This window comes from Paramormyrops kingsleyae, chromosome 18 (assembly GCF_048594095.1).
Source record: "Paramormyrops kingsleyae isolate MSU_618 chromosome 18, PKINGS_0.4, whole genome shotgun sequence".
Taxonomy (NCBI): domain Eukaryota; kingdom Metazoa; phylum Chordata; class Actinopteri; order Osteoglossiformes; family Mormyridae; genus Paramormyrops; species Paramormyrops kingsleyae.
This window is the reverse complement of record NC_132814.1, coordinates 16,233,142-16,247,061: the sequence shown is the minus strand read 5'-3', so window position 1 is coordinate 16,247,061 and position 13,920 is coordinate 16,233,142. Positions and strand designations below refer to the sequence as shown.

The following is a 13,920-nucleotide window of genomic DNA, read 5'->3' as shown; positions in this document are numbered from 1 at the left end:
CATGATGTTGGTGATGGGTGACATGCACAAGTGGTGGTTGGGGAGGGGGAGGTCTTGTTTCAGATTAGATCGTGAGGAGGTGAAGAGGACCCTCTTCACGTTTGGAAGTCACAGAGAAATGTCGCTCGATGAACCCTGGTGGGCATGGGGGAGGGGCAAGCGGCTAGAGATGGGGTTGGGACTCACGTGGAAATTCACCTTTCCGGAAATTACTTTGCCCCCAGAGGAAGCCGCATAGCGGAATGGGGCTGACTGCACTGACAGTCACATCTGACACATTCCAGACCGTACGACCTACGTGATCCATCTATGCTTCTCTTTCGCTTAGTCATCCATGCTTAGCTTTAGTCTGACTCGCTCCATCCTTCACTATCTTTAAATGCACCCCCCACCCAAGTCCCCATAAACAGACTGTAAGCATTAATGCCTCCCCCCCAGTTCAGTTATTTTAGCTGCCCTGTAGGTAGGCAATGATTCCATATTGTGGAAAAAAAATTATAACTTAGGTGGAGTGCATTATGGGATTGTTGTTCTGGTTTAGGCCTTAGGAAAAAAGCTACTGGTGCATTATGGGATTATTGTTCTGTCTTGGGCCTTAGGCCTGGGGATATTGCTTGTTTTCCTCCACAGTAGTGGTCACTTTGGTCATCAACTGAGCTCCATAGTACGAACTGATGAGGAGATGAAGGACTGGATGAGTATTTGTATTGATTTAATTGTTTATAAAATCAATTGTTTAAGGCAAATCTGTCTTCGTTGACCTCTCTGCTCACCTTAATTTCCTCCATCGGGGCAAATTATAAACACTTCTCATGCAAATAAATGCATTTAAAACAGTGACCAGTTATCAGTTCATTTGAACGGATTTTGGTAACAGTAAGTAAATAAACACTCGGTTGCTGGTTTTTGTTGGGTGTCAGACACTTCAGCAGCTCCTGCTTGGCTGACTATTCTATTATACCATGAGGCATCAAAGAACACTAAAGGAATTACAACTGTCACTGATCACAACGATTTACTGTTACTGGACTACCGTTATCGCTAGCGTGTCTCGACTGCATCACGTATAATCTCTGGACAGTCATATTGAACAATTCCCCTCGTATCACGGAGGGGCCCAGGTCAGTCTAGGGTAAGATGAAATGAAAATGGATTTAGCTGTTAGCTGGAATATATTATTCAGAAGTGGATCTGCCAACGGTGGTCATTTCCCTGTACTGTCTGAAAAACTCAAAGGAAATTAATGAACAGTGGCAACATTTCATCCCTTTGAAATAGTGCTGAGGGGTGCAGATGGGCCTTCCAGGGACGCTGATATTCTGTAAGCCTGTGTACCTGTAACCATACCTACGTGCAGAGCAAGTCCAGACCGGGATTTTGTTTCAACCAACCAGTTGAGCATAAAGAGTCACAGAGTAGTCAACTGGTTGGTTGAAACACAATCCCGGCCTGGACTCTCTGGACCGGGGTCAATCCTTATCATATAATATCATCAGCCAGTGATATGTTTTGAATCAGTGATTGACAGGGGAGGGAGCAGTCTCTCCCTCCATACACCAATCGTTTGTATGTGAAATCCTACCCTCCACCACGGTCGCCATCACGTTCCACACCCCGGCTGAAAGCTGATTGGCCCCCGGAGTGCCTCCTCCCCTGTCACTCGCTGCTTCAAGACACATCATTGGCTAATGATAGGTTGGCCCCTCTGTGTACATTATGCCACTTCTTTTGGCCCCCTCCTTAAACATTCCTAGAATCACCCCCAACGCCTGCGTAGACAGAGAACAGGCATTTCCAGCTGAAGGGGGGGGGGGGGGGGGGCTTTTACCTCCACGCTCCTGTGCGCCTGCCACACCGCCTCCCTGTGGAGTCTCCCCGCGATGCACCCGCCTGCCGGTCATTACACAGGAAATGGGGCAGCGGCGGCGGACAGCGCACAGTTTTCCGGAGGAGGCTGGCGGTAAATTTACCCCCCAGCCTCAGTGGTGTCGGGAACATGCGGCACCGGCCACAGCGTACTGATCACACCTGTCTGTAGGCGGTGGCCATTTTTGAGAGAAGGCCGTGTGAGTGGGAGGCGTGGCCTGCTGCCCGTCGCCGTGCCGACCAGAGAACTGTCAGACCGCCTCCTTCATGTGCCTGTGATGCTGTCAGCATTGCTCAGGACTCTGGGCAGAACCAATATTATTGTATTTAATAACCAGACAGACATTTTTAGAAGGTGTCAAAGAAAACAGTACTTTCACCCAGGTATCAAAACCTTTCAAGAAAGTATTTTGAGATTCTAATTAAGATAGAGATTTGTAAAATCTTGCCTCTAAAAGTCTGGTGTGTCATCAGACACTGCACAGCGTTTAATACGGCTGGCTCTTCCACATAACAGAGGCGTAAAAGATGACTTTGTGGGAGGTGGGCTTGACTTCGCTACCTTTGTTTCAGATGATGGCAGGCAGGCTCTCTGTGAAGCTGGGAGCTCTCAGTTGTTTTGTACTCCTCTGGCGAACGCTTGGTTTGCTCCTGAACATAATTTAAAGGGAGAATGTTCAATATTTACACCGTCCAGAATGAGTCACAGGTGAGTCACTGGGTGAAAATATCATTTTTACCTCCTGACTCAGTGTAATATTCAAAATAATGACATTGTTTGGAAAACACGCAGATCTTTTCGAGAGACTCATAAGGCTCAGATTTATTGATGAATGAAATTTTTTCCCCCCAAGATTTTAAATGCGTGGCCTCCCTAACCTGGCCACAGACATTTGGGCCTCCTTATGGACAGATTTCCCAAAAAAATAATTTCTATATACTCCATTTTCATTTTATATAAATGAACAGCTCATATAAATAGACATGCAGTATATATACTGTATATATATGTCTCTTGTCAATCTTTTCTCAGTTGTTCAGTAAAATGGATGATGTTGTTTCCATGAACTCTGTGAGGAAGGTTATTGATTACCTTTAATTGGTTTATTTTGATATCTATAATGGCTGTGCCATTGTACCAAACTCAGAATCACATTAGTGTTCATTTTCCAAATTGATCTTTTTTTTTCCCCTTAAGCTGAAAAGGATTAGAACCTGAAAAGTGTGTGGCTTCCTGTGTCGCCGTGGTAATGAGATGTGCCGTGAGAGCGGATTTTCCTCGTGTTTTTTTTTTTTTTGAGATGATATGGCATGCTGCCATTTCCTAATGACTGCATCATATAGCGGCATGCTCTGTTTATCACATTAGCAAAAAGACCGTAGGTGGATGTATGGAGATCTTCCACGCTGGGAGATCACCCAATTGAGGCGAAATGGTTTAAATGAAGTGCAATGGGACTCGTGCTATGCGAGAGGAGGGGCTCGGGAACCCAGGCTAGTGCATCAGACCCCAGCGGAAGCTCCTAGCACAGGGGTCACCAACAGGAGGACGTTTCAGACTGGTAGCCCTTCGTATGGCTCAGTACCCGTGAAGTAGCTCTCAGTTTCAAAAAGGTTGGTGACCCCTGTGCTAGACAGTGAGATGGAGGAGAGCGAACTGCCTCCTGCCTGTGTGGCCTGTGTTTTACTCACCGGCTGTCTTTCACCCTACAAGGGGACCACTTAACAACAAGGGGATCCCAAGAGCAGATTTAGCACCTTTAGCCATTTAGCTAACCCCTTCATCCAAACCAACATTTCATTTCTATGGCTGGATGTTTAGCAGGAGTAGTTAAGTACCTCGCTCAAGTGTACTACAGCTAGGATCCTAACACAGCAATCTTCAACTTACGAGTCTATATCCTAAACCACAGCATCAGAGCACCATCCGGTGCTACCCAATCAAAACACCAGATCCCCTTTTTTAAAGTCGGCAACACAAGCTATTTTTAACTTTATTAACATTAAATTTACATTAAGTAAACATCACTTGTGTAGCACTACAGAGTATGATTGTGTGAACATGCTCTTTGTGTGCTGTGTTGTCAAATGGGAAGGAACTGATTGAACAGTCTTATTTTATTTACACTACTATTCATTATGTGGCTCCTATCTATCAAATAATATTGAAAATAAGCCATTTTATCTTTGAGAGTGTCTCTTCCTGTGTCTGCCTTCAGTGTGGCAGAGGAAAGTGACAGCCTTCCCACAATGCACCTCAGGAAGGTAAGGCAACCTCGGAAATCCCATTTCCAGGTGCCCCAGCCTGACGTGAGCTCACTGAGATCTGCACCCTGCGCGTGGGCGAGATCTGGCTCCCACGGCCTCCGTCGGCTGCCCCGGTCAGCTCCTGCCCATCCGAGTGGCACACAGACTAATGGGCAGCGGCACCGTCGAACACGGGGGCAGCGTGAGCGAGAGCTGCAGGTCCATTATGCAGACGAGGCACGCGGACGAATCTTCAGCCCATGTCATCAGCAATCTGTCATTCAGTGGCTCCGATTCCTGCTAAAAGTCAGTCTCCATACTGCTTCCCTGCTGGGTGTACCACTCTGCCAGTCTGTTGGTTCTCATTTAGCCTTGTGAAAACACTCGATAGTCTGTACTGCAGTACTGACCCATTGATCACCCTGTGGTCTGTACTGAAGTACCTAACGATTGAATACTGTATGGCCTGTACTGCAATACTAACCCATCGATCACCCTGTGGTCTATACTGGTGACACTGACACTTTGAATACACTGTGGTCTGTACTGTAGTACTGATTTATTGAATACACTGTGGTCTGTACTGCAATAATGACCCATTGAATAGACTATGGTATGTACTGAGTACTGACCCATTGAATAAATTGTGGTCTATACTGCAGTACTGACAAACAGAAGCCTGCAGTCAGTTCTTTCACACTATAAATTCTATACCTGAGTGGAACCTTCTGGAATATCACATGCGTGTTCACCGACCGTTTGCAGGAATAACCTGCAACGCCGCTCTCGCTCTGAAATACCGATCTGTTACGTTCTGGTCCATTTTGCCCTAAGTTCAGTAACGATCATCTACCTGACCGTGCGTCTTGGTTCCATAACCTGCACCTGCTGGTAACTTGACGCCGCAAGCTGGGGTATTTATGTACCGTTACACAGATGCACTGCAGCTCAAGGCTGAACAAACAAATAAAATGTGTAAACCAGCAGCGCAGGACGCGACCACATACTGTAACAGCGGCAGCGAAGAGCAAAATATACCTGCCGCTGGCATTGACTCTGTCTCTGGGAGAAAAAAACAAAAAAGAAACTATAGGTGGGGGTAACTGAACATTTAAGAAGTTTAATTCAGATTCCACATTTACTTGCCGAGTTTCTCTCTCACACATTTTCTTTCCATAGGGGTCTCTGAAGGGCTTTGATGTCTGTCGGTAACCTCGGCGACGAGGCGCGGGGAAAAATCTCTTCGCTACAGTCGGTTCCGACAGCGAATGAAACAGGCAGCTAAATGGCGAAAGGCAAGAGGGCCCCCGCAACATCTGCAGGCTCTCCGTTTTTCCGCCCATCTGTCTGCAGTGTCTGCGGCTGGCTCAGGTGTTGACCTTGCCGCGTTCGGCACCGTTCCGATTAACTGCAGTCGGATTCTTTGAGCTGAGTAGCAGCCTGAGCGTTCGGGCCATGGTCTGACCTGAGCTGCAGCAGCTCTTCAGGTGCTTATTTGTATTCGCTGTTGTTTGAGAACTATATGTGTTTGGTCTCTGGGGGAAAAGGTTCAAGTCCTACACCCTCAACCAAGAGCATACCTTAGGGGGGTAGTTGCTAAACGAGGCACTGCTGTTTACCTCTCCGATATACGTTTAATTCTCAGTTGTTTTTTCAGGATGTTACACGCATCCGGAGCCGGATCGCCGTCAGTTCGGCTCACATGCGGAGATCCGTGCAGTCAGGTGTGGGGAGGGGGGCAGGTGAAATGAGAGCGATTAAACACTATTTAAAAATCGCCTGTGCATATCTAAGCCATTAAAGCAACACAGACCCAGAATAGCGAGTAAAAAGATCACTACCGAGGTGTTCTGACGCCGGAAAGAAACAGAGACGTTTCGCTGTGATACTGGCAGATTAATTACAGCGCTATTGAAACATCGCTCGTTCCCGGTACAATTAAAGGCTGATGTTTCGATTTGTTACTTGGTGTGTTTTTTCTAGGAGAAAACCAACAACAATAACAATAACAGGTATAAAAGTTTCCGCTGTTACTGTTGCAGTAATAATGCAAATAACGCTGTGATGATGTATCTCCGACAAGACTTTCCCGACACTGACGCAAGAAATATGTGCTAAAAGTAAGTGAAAACGCGTTCAGGAGAAACGCTGGACGGCATTTGTTGCGTTTCTTTTATCAGATGTTTGCCCGTATGAATGGTTTCGCTCTCGCTCGTTTTAATCGATGACGATGCATTGATCCGAAGCGGCGCCGCTTTCACGCGCAGCTCCGACCGATGGGGCGCGTTGCAGCTACGTCTCCGCGCCCTGATCACCGCCAAACTAAACACTCGGCTAAAGGTTATTTGTAGAAGCTGATGGCAGCAGCGTAGGGGAATGTTTCCCTTTTTTTCTGCGAAGTCGTTCCCCGTCGTGATTTACCATAACAGCTGATTTTTTTTCTAACGTGAAATCTCTTTTTTAGGAGGATTGTTGATTTAAACTGATCGATCCAAGAATATGCTTGATTTTTTTTTTTTTTTAAATAAACAAATTAATTTCGGGGCACTCTTTCCCGTAGCCTCTAATTATATTATTTACATAAAGGGTCTGATTATTTTGACACAGATATTAGAAGGTGTGATAACACTCATATGTCATAGATTATGTTGTTATTCCACGTAATTAATTTGAATATAATGGTATTCCACATTCCTCATTATGGTACAGTTCTTGTTCCAGTCATCAGTATAGCCATATACTGTAATATGTTCCTGATCCTGGTGTGGCGTCTGCACAGGTTTAGCGATGCTAGAATTAGCGTTGTCCTGTGGTGATGTATTGAGTTAGCGATTGTGCTGTAATTCCTATGTTATGCTGGAATGATGGATATTGGGTTGGTTATGTCTGTGGAGTGGGAATAAAGGAAAAGGGCGGCATTATGTTATGAGAGCGGTGTTTCCGCAGGATCCTTTCTAATATAGCAGATGGGGCACAGGTCCCAGGTGACAGCAGATTGGCCCCCTACCCTGTCACACCCAATCAAAGCATATTAATGTATAATGATAAGGTTGGCCTCTCTGTATGAAATATGCTCCCTCTTACCTTAAAAAATATCATAGAATCATCCCTGTCTTGATCATCCGCTCTGTGTTTTGCTGACCTACACTGCATTAAATACTCTTTTTCGGTATATAAGTCTAAATTTCCTTCTAAAAGATCAGGTAGTGTTTCTCCTAAATTGCTCTTAAGCACTGTGGGATGCTGAGGTGGGAGGAGTGCTCGAGTAAATCGCTGTGCTGCGGCATGAGACAGAAGGCTTACCACAGATTTCCATTCAGACGTCAACATTATGTTTGCCACGGTGCTGTACGGGTCAGCAGTTTCGGCTGGGCTTACGATGGGAAGGTTGTTGGTTCAAATCCCAAGGCTGCCAGATTAGTCTTACTGTCACGCCCTTGAGCAAGACCCTTAACCTATGGCCCCATTGCTTCAAGGGCTACCTCACCCTATTTTTTCAAAAATGTCACTTTGGATAAAAGCTGGTGTGGTAGGAAAATTATAAACCAACCTCTCTTATAACTCTAGTTGAGCCACTTAGAATAAAACTCCGGACCTCTCAGTTGGTGAGCAAAGTTACCCGTTTTATTCGAGCAATCCAGCAAAGTGCTCCAGTCACACTCTGGCACCAGGTACCCAGTGCCCCCAGCACCGAGAGCAACCAGTTGATAAACCATAATTCTCAGTTCCAAATAAGGACTTCTAAGTCCTGAATGGTCACAAAACACTAACAAACCAAGCACAGACATATAACAAACACAATTCTCCCGCTCTATTGGTTCACCTTGGCAGCAAGGTAAAATCCACCCATTTTGCTCAGTTTACCAGATCATGTCTCGACTGCTAGGCTCCAACTTGAGATAGGAATATAGATATTGATGATATTCACATTGAATCGCTGTAAATATTTGGTTGACCTTTGATTAATGATTGATGTATTGTCTTTGAATCACTGTAAATACATGGTTAACATATGATTAATGTGACAACTACTTATACATTTGCACTATCGTATAACATATTGCACATGGCCTACTGCGACTACTTTATAACTATAACTCTTTGTGCACCAGTTGGGGCAGCTTCGAGTCCCTTCCTGCAGGCAGTCCCCCCCCCCCCCCTTCTCCGCTGTTCGTCTCTCCAAGATCTGATCTCTCTTCAGCGTCTGCATAACTAACCACAGACAGCTCTCATGAGGTGAGGACACACAATATTCAAAGCAGTCTATTCTTGCTTAAGGCCTAAGACATTACAAACCCAATATGCCTCCCTTCCCAAGCCTACCGATGTCAAATTTTCTTTCCACACTTAATAAAGAGTAAAGACTGTATGTAAATAATAATGCAGTACTGGGGATCCAGACTGTCGGTGATGCTCTCAGACCTTTGTAATAGAAGTCGCACCCCTAACAGAGTCAGCGCAATACTGTGTACCTCACCTAGACTCAGAAACACTGCTAACCTGCAAGTACCTGAAGTGAATTAACGGTAAAAAAAGCAGTTTATTACACTGTCTGCCAAGAGGAAGCATGCAATCAGATTAAAATTGCTTTATCGTATTACAGCCCTGTTCGCTTTTTGAGCTAGCAGTAGCGTTATACGCTAGACAGCTACAGCGTGCCACCTGTCATCGGGCCGGATAGTGTAATTTATGTGTATATGCTTTTGGATTTGCCTTGTTTTCTTTGTGTGGCGCCTTCCCCGTAATTTGTTTTGCTTCTTGCTGTTAAACTCCGCTTGAACTCCCTCGCCTTTCCATCTGTTGCTGAGGGCAGAGTCACGAGATGTGAAATGGCGGTAAGGATGACTCCGGGCAGGCCAGCCTTCAGCCCTCTTTTGACTCCACTTGTCTCGAACCCTTCAGACGGTACCCTTTCTTTCAAAAGTAAAATTAGGTCACTTTAGGTCCTCCCCTCCACCGTGGGGCAGCGGTGGTGTCTTGAGTGATAAGGGCGGTCGGCAGTGTCATTTTGCCACGTAGCTCTGGGACTGTTGAGCAGCAGGATCCCCCCCCCCCCCACCCCACCCGCCTTAATGGCTTTGTCCTCCACAGTCCATTGACTGCCACGCTTTGTAAATGAAACCGATCACGTCTCTGGACTGGAGCAACAGATTAAGGACACTTGGTGGGCACCGGAGACGGAAGAGGTGTTTGGAAATTGAGATCTGCCCGTAATTACCTTGCCCAGCTGCCGCCACCTGCGCCGCCGCGATGCCCGACGTGCATGTGTCCATCTGCCGTCCATGTCGGGATTCTGAAAGTTGACGAAAGGTGTAATTTGCTTTTATAGTTCGGGGTGGCCAGAGGGCAGCGAGTCAGTCAGGCAGAGCGTCCGTAAGGTCAGACTCAGTTCTGTGGTATTATGCCGCTCAGTTTGTTAGTGAGCGTAAACTCAGTAGGAAGTGGTGCCGTATTAAATGCGATATTCGCTTACAGAGCTGGGAGGTCAGGCTTGGACATGTGCAAAGAAATCTGCTTTGTTTGTCTGTTTCTCATTCGGCGGATGGAATTTTTCTGAACATGGATTCCAGAATTTGGACAAGTCCTTTCCGTTAATCGCTTAGTGTGAGTTCATAGATCGGAGTGTATGATGAGACAGCTCTTGGTAATTTGCATTAATTACAGCAGTTGGTAGCTCACCAAATGCTGTTCCCCGAATACTCCTCACGTATGTTTCGGTGTTCATCTTTTGTGGTGCACATTTCTGTGTTTTTTTTAGAGTGTTTCTTATTGGGGGGGGGGGTGATATGTGCCTCAGTGGGTTCGGCCTCTATGCCTGCCATCGGAAGGCTGTCGGTTCAAATCCCATAATAGGCAAAACAGCCACATATCCAGTGGGTTGTTGACCGTAGCTCATAACCCCCCTCCCTCCCTAAAAAATAAATAAATGGCCTGACCCTGTGCTCAGACACTAAGCTTCACTGTCAACTGTACTGTATATATGTGCATATGTACCTCAAAGGAGCACATAATGAAATATGCAAAAACAGCATTCAGATTTGCTTGTGCAAATGGCAGATTTCTTGTTTTTTAATGTCTTAAATGGTACGTTTGAGCCTCCTGCAGCCTTCAGTGGGTGACCTTTAAATCACAGTCCCCAGCTCCTGTGCCACCAATGCGGGCCTGAGTGATGAACCTAGTTTGTCAACAAAAGGAGCATTTGTCGCTCTTAAGGTAGACTGGAGGTCACACATGTTGAACTGTGACCTGTAGGTTGCTATTCAAGTCAATGCAGCAGAATTTTTAACTCTGTAAATGGACAAAATGACCAAATTAAACCAACCACCTAATAACTACAATGATGATGCTGATAATTATGATATATGTGAAATAGCACATTTGTTACTATTTCACACTTATAAATGAGAGGTTGAGGTAATAAGCTTCTCGAGTGAACATCCAGTTCAGCTATATAGACGGATAAGGTATAAAATTGCAGGCTAGGTTTTCCTGCACAAAAAAGAGCAGATATACCTTGTAATTGAAGTCATGTAGGTAAGGGAGGGGCGACCGTCCCTCACAGCACCGGCTCTTTGCTCCAGGTCCCCAGCCTCTATGGTGAAGGTGAGCTACAGACACCGTACTCTGTGCTTGGGTCATGAAGACGTTTGCGGTTCTTTGTTTAGCTACATTTCTGGGTTTTTTTGTGTGGAAAATGCCATTCGGAGAAAAGATTTTTTATTCTCCCGCTGCACAGAATAAATCCGCTTGATATTTCAGTTCACTTATTTCAACACAAGTAGCAATGAGCGATCTGATGGGTTTTTCTCCACATCCCAGACTAATGGATTTCAGGAACAGACCTGCTTCTGCTTCTGTTCTCTCCTGTGCGATCAGATCAAGGCCCCATTTCTCTTGGCCAGGACTAGACTGGGATAAAAAATAAAATAAAATTGGTCTTGGACTTTGGGGTCTTTGGGGACGTGGTGGTGGGGGTGGGGTATTCCAGATGGCCAATCCAGTCCTGCTCTTGCCATCTTCCACTAGAAAGCACAGCGCCCCCATCAGGATGCCAATGGAACGGTCACGTTGCCTAAAAATTTCCATCAGCAGAGGCAACCTGCATTAAACTAACATATTACTTTGTTCGGGGTTGGGGGGGGGGGGAGTGCGGTTTGCGAGAAAGGTGACTACTTTATGAGATTACAACAATACCCTCAGGGGGCTGGGTTTGTTTAGCACTGAATGAAATGATGTGAGGAGTCAGTTTTCATAGGCAGTGGAATAATTTGTTATATGAATGTAAACGTTCATATCTCGCCTGATTGAATCAGACTTATTGAATGTATAGTGCTTTTATTTGCATTTCTTACTCAAGTTTCATATTATCATACTTATAACTGCATGTAACTAAGGATGATATTCACAACTGGTACAAAAAAGGGAAACTGGCGTGATTTTACTGTGAATAATTATGAATATCCCTGCAGTCCTGTCCAAGGTACCTGGTAGCAAGATGGATGGATGAATGATTATAGATTATTGTCCGACTATAAGTAACCATGCTATATCATTACAGGAAGATTCTGTTTCATACTCAACCGAAGTTTAGGATTTTAGGCTGACAGGTGATCCGTTGATGTAGTGAGTATAATTTGTGAGTAAGAACCCAGACACAGCTGTCTGTGAGGCCGCCAGGGTAATAATGACACGATGCTGTATTTGCCATTTGCCGAAGTACTCGTACAGGTACATTGTAATTCTTTTACTTTACTTTGAGACGTACACGCATATGTTCAGCCAAGAGTGAAGTTTGGGGTTTGGGTGCAAGTCGAGCCATTCAGACTGTGTCCTTGCTTCATTCTAGGGGGTTAAGGGCCTTTCTCAGGGGCGCGACAGAGACTATTCTGGTGCAGATGGGATTCGAGCCGACAACCTTGATCATTGGCAGGACCCGCTGTGTCTTACACGACCTCTCAATAATAATAATAATAATAATAATAATAATAATAATAATGATATTGGGGTGCAGGCAACTAGCGAAGGCAGGATCAACCAATTAGATGTCACGGTCCCACCTCCTCTAGTTGCTTGGACCCACCTCCTCTACAATCTGATTGGTTATCTCTCTGAACATTTTTCCTTCTGCCCTCAGAACATTTTTGTGCAAGCAAAACTCCCACAAGCTAAATTTGGCCTTATCTTCACTGCTCTGAAATTGGTATGACAAAAAAAAACCCATTAATAGTGAATAAACAGAAAATCTGGGGGCCCAGGGTGGGGGCTTCCCTATTTTGACAAGAAGACTTTAGCGAAACCATTTTGCTTTCCGTCGGCATCAGTAATGTCAGCTGTTGGTCCAGACCTCTCCCAATACAGAGATTTCACTAAATATGTTTGGCATCGCTTTTGTTTTCTTCAAATTGCAAACTTTTCTGCAAAGTCTGTTCCTTTGTAACAAAACAAAGAAGGCTTAAAATACATCTTGACAGTTGATGTTTCTTAATATGATGTTTTTTGAAAAGAAAGTCTGCCTTTGAGCATTTCTGGTTTAAATGCCGTTGTATTGTGTCAAAGTGTGTTCGAACGGATTCAGTGATTTTTCATTTGGCTGTTTTGATCAATTAAATGTGAAGGCGGCTCCGCTTGAGGACATCGGTCCCATTCGAGCGACAGCGCGTTCCGGCAAGGAGTCTGACACATCTAGGCTCCAGTCAATTTTCATGTTCACGGTACGGTAGCCAGATGTTAATAATCAGAGAGGATTACTGGCCTATTGTAATTAATGTCAATAAATGGTTTGGCCCTTAGCAGAAACAAAGTGTTCAAATACATTTAATTAGACAGACTGCAGGGCACAAGCATGGCCCAGCATTCTGGTAATATTTTTTAGAAACGCCGGTCCTGCAAAGTGGTTTGGAACTGACTGAAAATTTATCTGGAATTTATAAGTAGGATTAGAGCTGCCGTAAAGTCTCTGATGCCTGACTGTATTGATTATTTTAAACGTGAGGCTTATAAACCGAACGACAGTGTGCTCTGGATGGTATACAGGAAGTTCATCAATTACTATCATGGTACCTTATCCAGATATGGATAAGGTATCCATATATGGATAAGGTATCCATATATGGATAAGGTATCCATATATGGATAAGGTACCACTTTATCCTCAGGTTGGATTCAAGTGACCTTTTGTTGCTGAATATATGGTATGTTTATGTGATACATAAATCAGTCATATAGACTGTCAGAACGCTGCATCAATTTCCTCCCCTTTTATTGAGATGGCCACACAGCTGAAAAAAAAACAAACCAAAAGACAAGTATTGCCTCCCAGTTTTCCACCCCCAACCTCCCAACTTTTGCATAATTTAATGGACCTGTTCTTTATTCATTAGGCGTCGTAATGAAAGAGCAATGATGATGCGTTTTGAGCCCCCTCGACAGATATGGCTCTGTTACTTCCAGGGAATTCATCAGGGGCCTTTTTCGCTAACCATGCGCAATTCGCCTGTCAGGCCGCCGCTGAAACACATCCATTACCTGTGGCTAGCTGCCGCCCCCCCCATCCCCCCCCTACCTCCTATCGCCTACTTCTTATAACAGACAACTGGACCTCTGATGTCACAGAGTCTGTGAATGCCTCAGCCCCCCCCTCCCTCTTGCCAGAAGCCTCATGCAGCATCTTGTGGTTGAGTGGGGGGGGGGGATTGGATTCTTTGTTTTCACACAATGAGGCGGCTTTGATGTTCTGACAAAGCTGACTTAAAGGGGTCACGACCTCGTGCCTTGTGGGGGGGGGGGGGGTTACTGTACTGTTTGTCG

At 45.1% G+C, this 13,920-nt stretch overlaps 1 protein-coding gene across 4 annotated transcripts in view; it reads left to right on the top strand.

Annotated features, from left to right (window-relative positions):
* The window catches only part of LOC111846268 (glutamate receptor ionotropic, kainate 4-like), a 217,078-nt gene that overhangs the window by 26,111 nt on the left and 177,047 nt on the right, over positions 1–13,920 (top strand). Inside the window, exon 1 of one of the 4 annotated variants that reach the window (XM_023816306.2) lies at positions 6,073–6,125. The exons of the other annotated variants lie outside the window; for them this stretch is intronic. The gene's annotated coding sequence lies outside the window, so the exon portion shown is untranslated. Of the gene's footprint in view, positions 1–6,072; positions 6,126–13,920 lie in introns of those variants that run through there. 4 annotated transcript variants of the gene reach the window in all.